Genomic DNA, 12750 nt, shown 5'->3' with positions numbered 1-12750 from the left:
TATATATAAGTTTTGCCCATAGTAGCCAGGTTGTGTGGGTGGGAGAAACAGTGTCTATCCAGCACGTCAAGATGGCCGTTTTATGATGTTGGCCAGATTATTCCAGAACATTGATGCGGTGAGGCGGAGCTCTGATTGATTAGGGCATCGACTGGAGAAATGTGCTGCGCTCATCCCATAGGAGGGGCTGTGGACGAGGGACAACTCGAGAAAAACACACACGCTCACACTTCAAGACACTCAGGTCAAAGAGAAGGAGATTAATGAAAGGTCAATGTGAGTGTGTGCAAAACGGGCTGGGCTGAAATGTTCATGCTGCAAAAACGTATAGAACAACATAAAAGAGTCTTCTTAAAGGTATACTTCACCCAAGTATGAAAATTAACCATTCGTTCCAAACTTTCTAATTACTTACTTTCTTCTGTGGAAGATTGCTTTTCATGCAATTACTTTCAAACTTTAAAAGCAACACAAAAAAACATTATAAAAGTAGTCTATAGGTCTCACTCTTCTGCCGCCATATGATTGCTTAGTGAATCATTTAAGTGGAAACTCACTGAAAATATTAGGACAACGTTTATGGTGGTTTAGCATTTATTTTGAAGCTTGAAGGTTTTAGTACATATAAGCCCATGTAGTGATGTCTTATTGGTGAATGAATCATTCTTTTGAGTCCAATCTTTTCAATTAATCATTCGAACCATTTAAATGATTCATTCACAAATCACACTGATCTGGACTCAGATCTGGTTCAGTTTTGGTCTGTTCCTCATACAAAGCTATTGTCTAACTTCAGAAGACATGGAATATAGTCAACTTTTATGTTAAATAAGCGTTCGTTTTAAAGTTTTAGTCATTGTTCATTGTAAATAAATGGAAAAGAACGACCAGCCTCAGCTTCAAAATTTGTGTTCCACAGAAGCTAAAATACAGTCATACAGTGAAAAGTGAAGTCTTTAAAATCTCTTTAAAAATGACCGCGTCATAGATTTTAACATCTACCGGTGAACGTCTAAAACCCAGCTTAACTCAAGATCCTAAAGAGAGTGTTTCACAAGACGTCAAAGGATTGTTTAAAAGCTCAGAGATGTATTATTGTGTTATATATTGTCATACACTCTCTCTGAAGCAAGGTCGACCGGCCCATTTGCTCACACCAGTGCAGTGAATACAAAACACACAGCATTTGCTGATGGCTGAATTCTGACATAGAAAAAAACACTTGCTTTAAGACAGAAAAAAAGACAAAAACATCAATTCAATGTCATCCTCGCCACAACTCCAGCCCATCAATCAATACGCACTACCTACATAACCTCCCGTACACGGCCTTGTAGTTTGACTCTCGGGAAAGAAATCTCTATGCTGTGACATGAAAGATTTAGACAATGGAGAGTGAGGTTGCACGCCAATCCGGGTTCTCTCACCATTTAATCTGCCTTTCACACTAAACCAAATCCCCCTGGGAGAAATTGTACCTCAGCACGCAAAAAAAAAATTGACAGACTGGTTGCTTTATTGATAGCAGTCTCCAGCAGTTTAAGAAATTAATACTAATTCACGCCCAAGCTGGGTTTTACACAAGCTAATCGGCCTGATTTCAAAGTGTTTATTATGTATAGAATGGGGTGCGAATTGCAGAACTGACGGATAAAGCTTGGGAATCACATGGTATTGGAGAAATACCGTACACATTGGGGACCGGCAAATTCAAATTCAAGAACTGGCTTCCTTTCAGTCTGAATTTGGTCACAAAACAAAGGAAGTTGATTTGAATTCTGAACTGGAATGCCAGGTAGATGCATTTACTGAAGTATAATGCAAAGAAATCAAACACTGATAATGCATTCTGGGAAATTAAGTGCCATTCCACCCTGGAAAACAAAAGTTAATATGCTAAATATGATGCTATGGTTCAAATATTTGAGGTCTTGATTGGAGATAATTGATAATTAAAGATTTCAGCAGTGCCACAAATTGAAAAAAGTTAAGTATAATTAAATAAAAGTGGCACTTATAATGCTAAAAATTCAGCTTTGCCATCACAGGAATAAATTTACATTTTAAATATATTAAAATGGATAACAGATCTTTTTAATTTAAAAAATATTTCAAAATATTACTGTATTCACTGTATTTTTCATCAAGAAAAAAGTAGCATAACAATCTTACCAACCCTAAACTTTTGAACGGTAGTGTATATAAACTATCTATCTATCTATCTATCTGTATAAATGTTCCTATAATTGTTCAAACTTCAATTTTAAAATAGATTTTTAAACTTTTTTTCCCCAAAGCTGTTCTTTTTCTTTATCATTTCTAGTTAAAAATACAGTTATACGGACTTATTTAAATTCCACTTTTTTACATTCAAATTCAATTCAGATTTAGGAAGCTAAACTGCATTTTCAATTCAGTTACGAATGGTGCACAATCCTAGTACACATAATGTATGTTACATCTCTAGAGCTTTATGTATTAATTAATTTATTGCTGGAGTTAAGTTTATCTTCCTACAAAGGAGATTCTCGATGGAAAAGGACAAAGAGAGACGTGATTTATTATATCTTAAAGAAGTGGCTTTATTTTAACCGTGATTAATCCCTGTTCATGCCCACAGAAGCTCACTTTGTAGAAGCCACCCAAGAGACTCATGGGATATTACCACTATCACACTCGAACAGTAAAATAAACAAGCCCTGAGTTGCGTGCGCTTCCAGAAATTCATCAGTACGCCCCATAAATACTACTGATACTGTATGAAACCCAGATTTCTTTTCGGGCTTGAAAAACAATGGCGTTCATCAATTATAAGACATCGAAGACAACATAACCGTTTTAATAAATCTCAAAAATCTCGTCCGAAGGCAATTCCACAAATCATTTACGATGCGAATCTCAATCTTATTGCTGGACAATAAATGTACCGTATTGGCCCGGCCACCTAGTGTTGTGGGTGTATTATTGACATGTCAAAGTCTAGACCCTGAATATAAGACGACCGCGTTTTTTCAGATGTATTTCCAAGAAAAAAATATTGTCTTATATTCGGGACAATACGGTATTGACATTTGCATTTTATGACCGAACTGAAAAAAAACCCCTCGATAAATGGACGTTCTGTCTTTCCCATGCTGGGCTGAGCGAGTAGAAAAGTTTGGAAGATGTACGGAGTGAGGAATGGAGCGTCTCCGCAGAAACGTGAATCACGCTGCATCATTCACCAACAAACAAATGTCATCTCTCCACCCAACCCGGCAGCTTCATCATGCTAAAGCTCCTGACAGCAAAGGAACATAAAATGAGCGGTCCAATTCGTCTCCCCAAGGCAACATCACTCCATCATTCCTCTACTTCTTTTTCCCCCCCTTCCATCGAGTGCCTGGAAAAGAGTGAAGATAAAACAATCCTTCGTTCACCTCAGGGAATAGGGGCAGGTGCTTGAAGGTGCGAATGCGATGAAGGCTTTCTTTCTATTCGGTTGTTAACAAGACAAACGTTGGTGCTGTTTACGGCAACTTACTCTTCTTACTTCCTGTGTCATTATTTGGTTTGACACTCTGGATCCGGAATAATCTAAATATAGCGTGTTTTCTTATTTAACTTTCATTTGCAACCTCATTTCTCATATTTGTGAACAGATTTGTGCACATAACAGCGCTTTTTAAATACATTTTAAATAGATAGTTCAGCCACAAATTAAAATCATGTCATCATTTACTCAACTTCATGTAGTTCCTGTATGACTTTTGTTCTGTGAAACTAGAAAAATAAATACATTATTATTATTTTTTTTTTTTTTTTTGCCATACAAGGAACGTGTATGGGGTCCAAACAGTGTATGGCCAAAAAACAAACATTTTCCAAAATATACAACAGTTCAAAAGTATGAGGTTGGTAAGATTTTTTTTTTTTTTTCTTTTCTGATTTTGAAACAAGTCTCTTATGCTCACTAAAGCTGCACTTATTTAATTAAAAATACAGTAAAATACAGTAACATTGTTAAATATTATTACAATTGAAAATAATGTTTCTCTTTAAATATACATATATTGAAATTTGATTTATTCCTGTGATGCTAAACCTGAATTTTCATCTGCCATTAGTCCTCTCTGCCTCCAGCACTACAACCCTCATTCTAACCAAATCTAAACTGATAACCATCCGAATAACTGCTAATTTTTATTCTCGCATAATAATTTGTATAAAACTATGACGAATCGAATCATTCCTACAAATGGATGTGTCATGTCACATTGCGACCGAATGAATGAAAGAATGAATGAAAGAAAGATTCGACCGCAAAGATGGAACACTGTGCAGTTGTCAATAGCGCACACATTTATCAAACACGCACGCACGAGCGCACGCGCACGCACACGCACACACACACACACACACAAGAGAGAGATAAAGACAGTGGAAAAAAGCTCACAGCCGGCGAGAGGACGCTTCAGTGGATATGTGTATGCATATATTTTAAACTACTGTTCAAATTACACAAGTGACTTTTAATTACTACAGTTGTATTTTAAGTGCCCTTAGATGTTAAGGACGCAATATCCACTATGATTTTAATGGTAACCAGATGCACTAGGTGTCAAAAAGACGTCAAAGTGTCCAGTGATGCAAATATCAAACCACGAATGACTTACTTTCTCAATCTGTGAGGTTCAAATCGCAGACGTTCCGTTCGCTTCCAAAGCACGAAAATCCATCCGCAATTCTCAAGCAATGACTCGCGATGCGAATGAAATGTTCTTCAGCGTGTACTCTGGGCTATCCAAGCTATCCAAGAGCAGTTTTGCATTCACTAGCTTCTATGAGAAGAAATTCGCTCCTGTATATCCACTCGGTCTTCCTGTCAATGCCATCATATGGACGAGTGCCTCTAGAACAGATATCTCGATGCTTTCTTGCCCCGCACCATCAAATTCCGGTGTATACCAAGTCTTTTTCCTGCTGATAAATCAATTAATTCGTCGTCTCCCTGGTTTTGCGTGTCATTCTTGGCGTTCAACAACACAGATTTGGGGTTTCACATTCAGCCAATACGCATCTAGATGGGTTTTATCCCTGAGATGGACCATTTCCTGCATTTCCTTCTTCATCCCAATCTTCAACAGACCATAAACGCAGACCGCTGATGTTCTTATTCCACAGTCGTGGTTTTTTTGAAGAAAATTAATGGGAAAAATATTTCCTGGGAGAAGAAGAAGAAGAAGAAGAAGAAAAGAAAAAAAACAGGCACTCTCTGTTGTGCTCTATTGCTAGTTGGCATCATTCTAAAAAGCATTTTATTGGACCAGAATTTGGATACACATGCTGAGTGCAAGATTAGCCTTGAATATTTTGGTCTGTTTCCCCAAAAGAGACAGAATGTCAAATTTAAGTGCACATATCCTCTTTTAGAAGCAGATGGCCTCAAAGTGAATAAACTAAAACTCATATTTTGGAAAGAAATGGTTCATCCAAAAATGACAACTTGCTGAAAATGTACTCACCCCTAGGCCATCCAAGATTTAGATGAGTTTGTTTCTTGCAGACCGCTGATGTTCTTATTCCACAGTCGTGGTTTAAAACGGAACTTTTCTTCCTCCTTTACGCACCCGATCTGATTAGATTTCTACTCACAGCCCAGTGCGGATTTCAAGATGCTTATTTCCTTGAAATGTGATTATGTCCTACGGAATGCCTTGAGAGAGGAGCCTCGTGCGTTGGCAACGCAAATATTCGTATATCACATCCTATACAAGACCACCAGGATCATTTGGAAAGGTGGAAAAAAATCATCCAAGTGTCTTTTTTGCCACTTTCAAGGAAAGTGGACGAAAATGCGCCAAAATGTCCCAAATCCCTTTTTTAGTTAAATGACAGATACATATACTAATCACAGTCGTAGTTCCTTTTCAAACGCGTATAAACTTGTCATAGACGAGGTATTTATCAAAAGCTACATCCCACCAGATACTACTCAATACAGTTCAACTCAACTCCGGCAAAAAGCAATCCAGTGACGCGACGAAAATCCAAGCGAATGATGCTGCGCTCCGCGCCAAACCGAAGAATTACGCAACGCGCGAGAGCCGAACGGAGAACGGCTACAAGTGAGTCACCCCGAGAGCAGGAACATCTAAAGAGGTGAGACCCGTCGAATACGTCGAGATCTCGTCGGTGAATGAAGTTCTAGTGTGAAGTATCTAGTGTGGTACCCAATGACGCGCGGCTCTCTGTGGGTATCGGCTCAGCGCGCTTCGCTGGTGACACCAAGAATCTTCTAACACGTATTGATGTAGCCCTCAGCCTAGAGTCTCACTCTTCTGACTGTCCTCACTGGCGTCTTCTTGGATGCGTAAAAGTCAATGGCCCAATAATATTTTTCCATCTTAACAATGATTGGTCGAGTGCAATAACCCTGAACGCTATAGATTATATGACGCGCCTTCGGACAGGTCTGTAGCGCCTGTTTGACGCACACATGTGCGTGTGTGATTGTGTATAGCCTGTGTACTACGTGTGAGGGTTTGATGCTGCTTCTTCCTGTCTAGTGTAGAAGGGACACGACTGCCATCTACCGGCGCTCCGTCCCCTGTCTAGACGCTGAACTCAGCCTTACGACCACCTGAGCCTTTCAAAAAAAAAACCTTGAAGCAAGCATGTATTTTCAAACCACAGATCATAAGCACGTTCTAGTGACCTGCATACGCCTCCGATGGTTATGAAGTCTGTAATATATGCTATACGTTCAGGGGGACTGTGGTAAAACACACAGACCTCGGGTCGCATACATTTCTACAGTAAAGAGGCAGTTTAGAGATGGATGAGACTGCACTGTAAAGAAAGAAAGACAAACAAAAAATGATGAAATTAAATAAAATAAATGAATGCCTTCATATCTGAAGTAAAATCAAAGTGTATCCAAAGTGACAACCTGCATTCTTGACCACTTTAAATAGTGTCAAGCTCTCATAACTCATAAAACAAAAAAAAGTAATTACAGAAATTGTTGTGACAAGTTAAATGGATGGAAACAAATATGTTGTTATAATGACAAAGGAAAAAATATATATTTAAAAAGCTGAGAATAGAAAATATACATGACATAACACTGTAAATGTGAATGGGTGCCGTCAGAATGAGAGTCCAAACAGCTGATAAAAACATCAAAATAATCCATAAGTAATCCACACGAGTCCAGCCCATCAATTAACCTCTTGTAAAACCAAAAGCTGCATGTTTGTAAGAAAAAAAAAATCCATCATTAAGATGTTTTAACTTTAAACTGTTTCATGTAGCCAAAATATGAGTCAAAAGTCCATAAAAACACTTCCTCCAGTGGAAAAACTCCATCCTCTGTTGTCTTCTCGCATCAAAATTTACCAGCATATTTGTTTAGAAAAGTTTAGGATGGTTTTCACTTTTAAATGGTGCTTGATCTATGCGTATTTCTCTCCTGATTCAGACAAAACGACTTTTTCTCTGGATAAAGGAATATTATGGATAAAGGACTCATATTTAGCTGGAAGTAACGGTTTGAAATTGAAACATCTTAACGATGGATTTGTTTCTTATGAATATGCAGCTTTTTACTTCACAAGACAGCAATTGATGGACTGGTGTTGTGTGGATTATTATTGTGATGTTTTTATCAGCTTTTTGGACTCTCATTCTGACGGCACCCATTCATTGCAGAGGATCTACTGGTGAGCAAGTGATGTAATGCTAAATTTCTCCAAATCTGTGCTGATGAAAAAAACTAACTCATCTACATCTTGGATGACCTGATGTACAGTAAATTTTCAGCAAATGTTGGGTGAACTGTTCCTTTAAGCCTTATTTTCAAACAGTGGTCTTCTCTTTGACTGAGTAAATCCTGATTTGCATGTCAAAAAAGACTGACTTCCAAACTTTTGAGTGAAATTTCACGAACCGTTTTCTCATTCCTTTAGCGGAATATGCTTGTCAGCATCTCGTCACATCCTCGCGCTTCACGGGCATCTCGTCATTTATCTGTCCGCACGCCCGTCCACCTGCCCATCAAGCGCAGCCAAATCAGCTAAATATGGGTGAAGATCAGCTCCTCCTCTCCTGCTGTCTGATTGAGTCATCCTAATTGTTTGACATTAAAGGGCAGGTGTGCTTCTGTGACTGACAGTCCAGTCTTCAGCACAGTCTATTCACACACAAGCTCCAAACAAAGCAAACGCATATGACCCTTAAACACAGGGCCCACTTAACAACAGCTTTCTCAAATGCGTCTCTGAAACATAAATACATTATCTGACAGCTCCGGGTTGACTTATATGCCCACATCATCGTGATGGCGAGGTAGCCTTGTTATGACAGCCTTATCTAATGGTCCAGATTTAAAGCTTTCATTTTACAGCCCTCCGACGATTCTCCTGCGACCACTACGTTTCACTTAGGATGTTATTTGCTTTGTGGGAACCATCTGAATGACCATAACATCTATCTTAATGCAACCATTCATTTCTCTACAGGGACACCAGAGGAAGAGGTGATTGACGGAACATTTCTATAGCGAAGTGCTTTCAATTTACTCCCAAGCAGGTTGAGCTCAAAAGAGAAGACGCTGAATTAAATTAAAGCACAGCATTACCTTGCACTGGCTGTAATGTGGACTGTCAATGCTCGTCCTTTATGTACACGTTAACGCAAAACCTTGGTTATGCTGCATCACGTAACCACATAAAACAAAGGTATGAACATTTTCTGAACAAAACATGAGTGGTTCTGATTGTTTATTTGTTTTTTGTTGCACACATTTTTTTCACACATAGCAAAAGTATTAATATATTCAACAAAACATACTTACTTTTCACTGTCTTATATTAAATAATAGCTACTAAACAACTAAAAATGTGGTACTGTATTAAACTCATTCATTTGACTTACAAAATACTACAAAATTCACAATGGGCATTTTTACCTACACATTGTCAGATGAACAACTAGCCCACAAATACAGTACACTGATTCACTTAGCTTGTGTTTGATTCGCTAAAACGAACAGACTACCAGGAAAAAACAGTTTTGTGTATTTAGTATTTTGTCATGTGATTACATTGTTTAGAGCATAAGAAAAATTTTGAAAATATATATATTTTTTTAAATGACATTTTATTCATATGTTATGCCATGTCCTCTGTAGAGAACATCGGGACTTTAAAAAGTCCTGTTTTTAAAAAAATAAATAAAAAGACATGAATAGACATGAAAAGGCAAAAAGAGTGGGATTTTTGTTTTAACCAGAAATCAATTTTCATTTTTTTTTATACCAAACTTTATATAAAGATGGATTTATGACAAACAATTTGTCAATTCGTCAGATATTTCCATTAGGGTGTTACATTTGATCACTAAATTAATGTCAGCCATTTTTAAAGACCAAAGAGAGGGAGTGGTCATGGTGAAACATCCAATCATTTGGTATCTCTGGAAAGCCCTGAATGTGCTCTGTACAGGACATCCAGATTGTGAAACTGTGAATTGATTAAGACTGTGATATGTAACATCTCAGAGAAATCGCTAACACATAATGTCCTCTACAGTGGACAAAACTCCATAGCTGGTAGTCAGGAGGATATGAATCATTCACTCTGGAATCGATCGGATTACACTGTTCATGCTGTATGTGTTTGATTCACTTATAAGAATTGATTCATAAAAGTTATTTGTTCAGGAACACGATCTAATTATTAAAATAAAATAAATAGATATTAAACAATTGCTTCTAAACAAATAAAAATGTTATAAGGTATTAAATTAGCCAATTTAACATTTATGTAAAATACTATAAAACAATATTTTTAATTACGCATTGTCAAATGAATAACTAGTCAACATTTACTTAGCTCATGTTTGGTTCACTAAAAAGAACAGGCTTATAAGAATCATACAATTGTATGTGTTTGATTGACAATAATATTCAGAATAAGAGTCTTTTGTACACGAATCGGGCTACACTGGCCTTGCTGTTTGTGTTTGAGTCATTAAAAAAACTGATTCATAAGAGTCATTCATTCAGGAATTGGACTACACCGATTGTGCTGTTTGTGTTGGAGTCATTAAAAAAACTGATTCATAAGAGTCATTCATTCAGGAATTGTACTACACTGATTGTGCTGTTTGTGTTGGAATCATTAAAAAAACTGATTCATAAGAGTCATTCATTCAGGAATTGGACTACACTGATCATGCTGTTTGTGTTTGAGTCATTAAAAAAACTGATTCATCATTCATTCAGGAATTGGACTACACTGATCGTGCTGTTTGTGTTTGAGTCATTAAAAAAACTGATTCATAACGGTCATTCACTCAGGAATTGGACTACACTGATCGTGCTGTTTGTGCTTGAGTCATTTAAAAAAACTGATTCATAAGGGTCATTCATTCAGGAATTGGACTACACTGACCGTGCTGTTTGTGTTTGAGTCATTAAAAAAACTGATTCATAAGAGTCATTCATTCAGGAATTGGACTACACAGATTGTTCTGTTTGTGTTTGATTCATTAAACAAAACTGATTCATAAGAGTCATTCATTCAGGAATTGGACTACACTGGTCATGCTGTTTGTGTTTTTTATGTTTTTAATATAACTTCGACTGGATTCATCTGGAATAAGAAAGTCATATTCACCTAGGATGAGTAATTTATGGGCTAATTTTCATTTTTGGGTGAACTAACCCTTTAATATTTAAAAGCTGCTTGTGATAGGCTTTGATTCATCATGTGATTTTCTCATCACCACCTGCTTTTGGTGCGGTGTATAACAGGTACAAAACAGATTTCAGTACTTCAGTGGGTTGGTATATTAACATTATATCAGCTAATGAAATTACGGTATTTAACTGTAAATTTAAGTTAAAACCATAAAACGCTACTACCGTATTTTTTTACAGTAAAATTATGGCAACCACAGCTGCCGTTTTTTTACCATAATTTTTTACGGATTTGTTTTTACAGTGTAGAGCTCTATTTGAGGGGAAAGCCATTTTAGTGGTGTCCGAAACCAAAGTGGATATTATCGAGTGCACTCATTCAATCCCACGATGCACCGCAAAAACGAGTGTATAACTGATGTACACTCAATGGCTAGAGAATACCTATCATGCACTGTGAGAGTCGCACGCCAAATGAATTCCCACGTCTGACCAGAAGATGTCGTCTGCAGCTGAATCATCCATCCATTCATTTTACAAAGTGCTCATCCACGGCGTACAAGCATAATACAATAGAGGTATACATTTATTGTAAATTGATTATTAAATTGTTTAACTAGGGTTAATACATAATTTCCATGACAGAGTTCAAGATAAATCCTCCTTTAGAGCTGACAGTTTGCCAGTTTCAAATGTTTATTAAACAGCAAGCACAAACTATGCAAAAGCGGCAGTCTTTTCTGTCCATTCAGTGTTCACTCACTCGTTTTCATTCACTCCTTCAAGTGAACTGAATTAGTGAACTAACGTAGGGAATAGTGAATGAGGGTATAGGGGGTGATTTCAGATACAGCCATGCTGTTTGAGTTTGATTCATTAAGAAGAACTGGTCCAAAGATTCATCTGTTTGGGAATAGGACTACACTGGTTGCGCTGTTTGTGTTTGATTCACTAAAAAGAACTGGTGCATAGGAGTCATTTGCTTGGGAATCAGACTACACTGGTCATGCTTTTTGTGTTTGATTCACAGTAATATTCAGAATAAGAGTCATTCGTTCGGGAATCAGACTACACTGGGTGTGCTGTTTGTGTTTGAGTCATTAAAAATAACTGATTCATAAGAGTCATTTGTTCGGGAATCGGACTACACTGATCGTGCTGTTTGTGTTTGAGTCACTAAAAAGAACTGGTCCATAAGGGTCATTCGTTTGGGAATTAGACTACACTGGTCATGCTGTTTGTGTCTGATTCACTAAAAATAACTGGTTCATAAGAGAGACTTGTTCAAGAATCAGACTTGCGGAGTTGCGGGCTTCTGAAAAACAGTTGCTTGAGAGTCAATGTTCACTAGTGGTGTTGCTAAATAGCAACGCAGGAAACATCTGTTTTGTGTGTTAATGGAACTAAATATTATTAATCTTTTTTATGAAAATAAGGCAAATAACATTTATAAAATATAAAAATATAATACATAAACATTGATAACTTCGTTCTCTCGAGACTGCTGTCATTTACCTCTGTCTATTTTTATCCTTCTTTTGAAAAGACACAGAAATGCAGTGCATTGTCTTTTTGCAGTCTATGGTTCTACTTTTTAAATGAATCTGTTCTCAGATTTCAACCCTAGTTAATAAGGGTTTGTTCAAATCCCTAGACCTAAGCATTATACTGTAGTAATACTGATGCTTGATTCAATAAACACAGCTAATGATCTAGAAGACGACAACAGGCGACAATGACCGCAAAAACAACTCATCGGTGGGTTTATGCGAAGAGGAAACCTCAAAATAAAACACACCTGAGACCTCCAGCAAAGCCGCCTGCAAAAACCTTTCTATTTGTGCTGGCTAATGTTGCTGCGTCCTTCAGGAAAAGACCAAAGAGTACCGTCGACTCTCCATGTGAGAGAATAAATCTTTGTCGCCCTTCAGTCCTTACGTCCTCTCTATCTTCTGGGACTTTCCGACTAAGAGGGGGGTCAAACATCACTCCAAAACAATCACTATACAGCATAACATATCGAGCACAGGGTACAAGGTCAATATCACAGACCCTGCAGGACACCT

General features: G+C 37.4%; 1 protein-coding gene across 1 annotated transcript in view; it reads right to left on the bottom strand.

Moving 5' to 3' along the window:
• Nucleotides 1–5162, bottom strand: part of LOC107724054 (leucine-rich repeat-containing protein 4C-like) — a 76578-nt gene extending 71416 nt beyond the window's left edge. The window contains exon 1 of the mRNA XM_016532833.1: nt 4656–5162. The gene's annotated coding sequence lies outside the window, so the exon portion shown is untranslated. The remainder of the gene's footprint in view (nt 1–4655) is intronic.
• Nucleotides 5163–12750: the final 7588 nt, after the last annotated feature.

This window comes from Sinocyclocheilus rhinocerous, unplaced genomic scaffold (genome assembly GCF_001515625.1).
Source record: "Sinocyclocheilus rhinocerous isolate Xijiao unplaced genomic scaffold, SAMN03320098_v1.1 scaffold545, whole genome shotgun sequence".
NCBI classification, from domain to species: Eukaryota; Metazoa; Chordata; class Actinopteri; order Cypriniformes; family Cyprinidae; genus Sinocyclocheilus; species Sinocyclocheilus rhinocerous.
The sequence above is the reverse complement of the archived record's forward strand: the minus strand, read 5'-3'. Positions and strand labels throughout refer to the sequence as shown.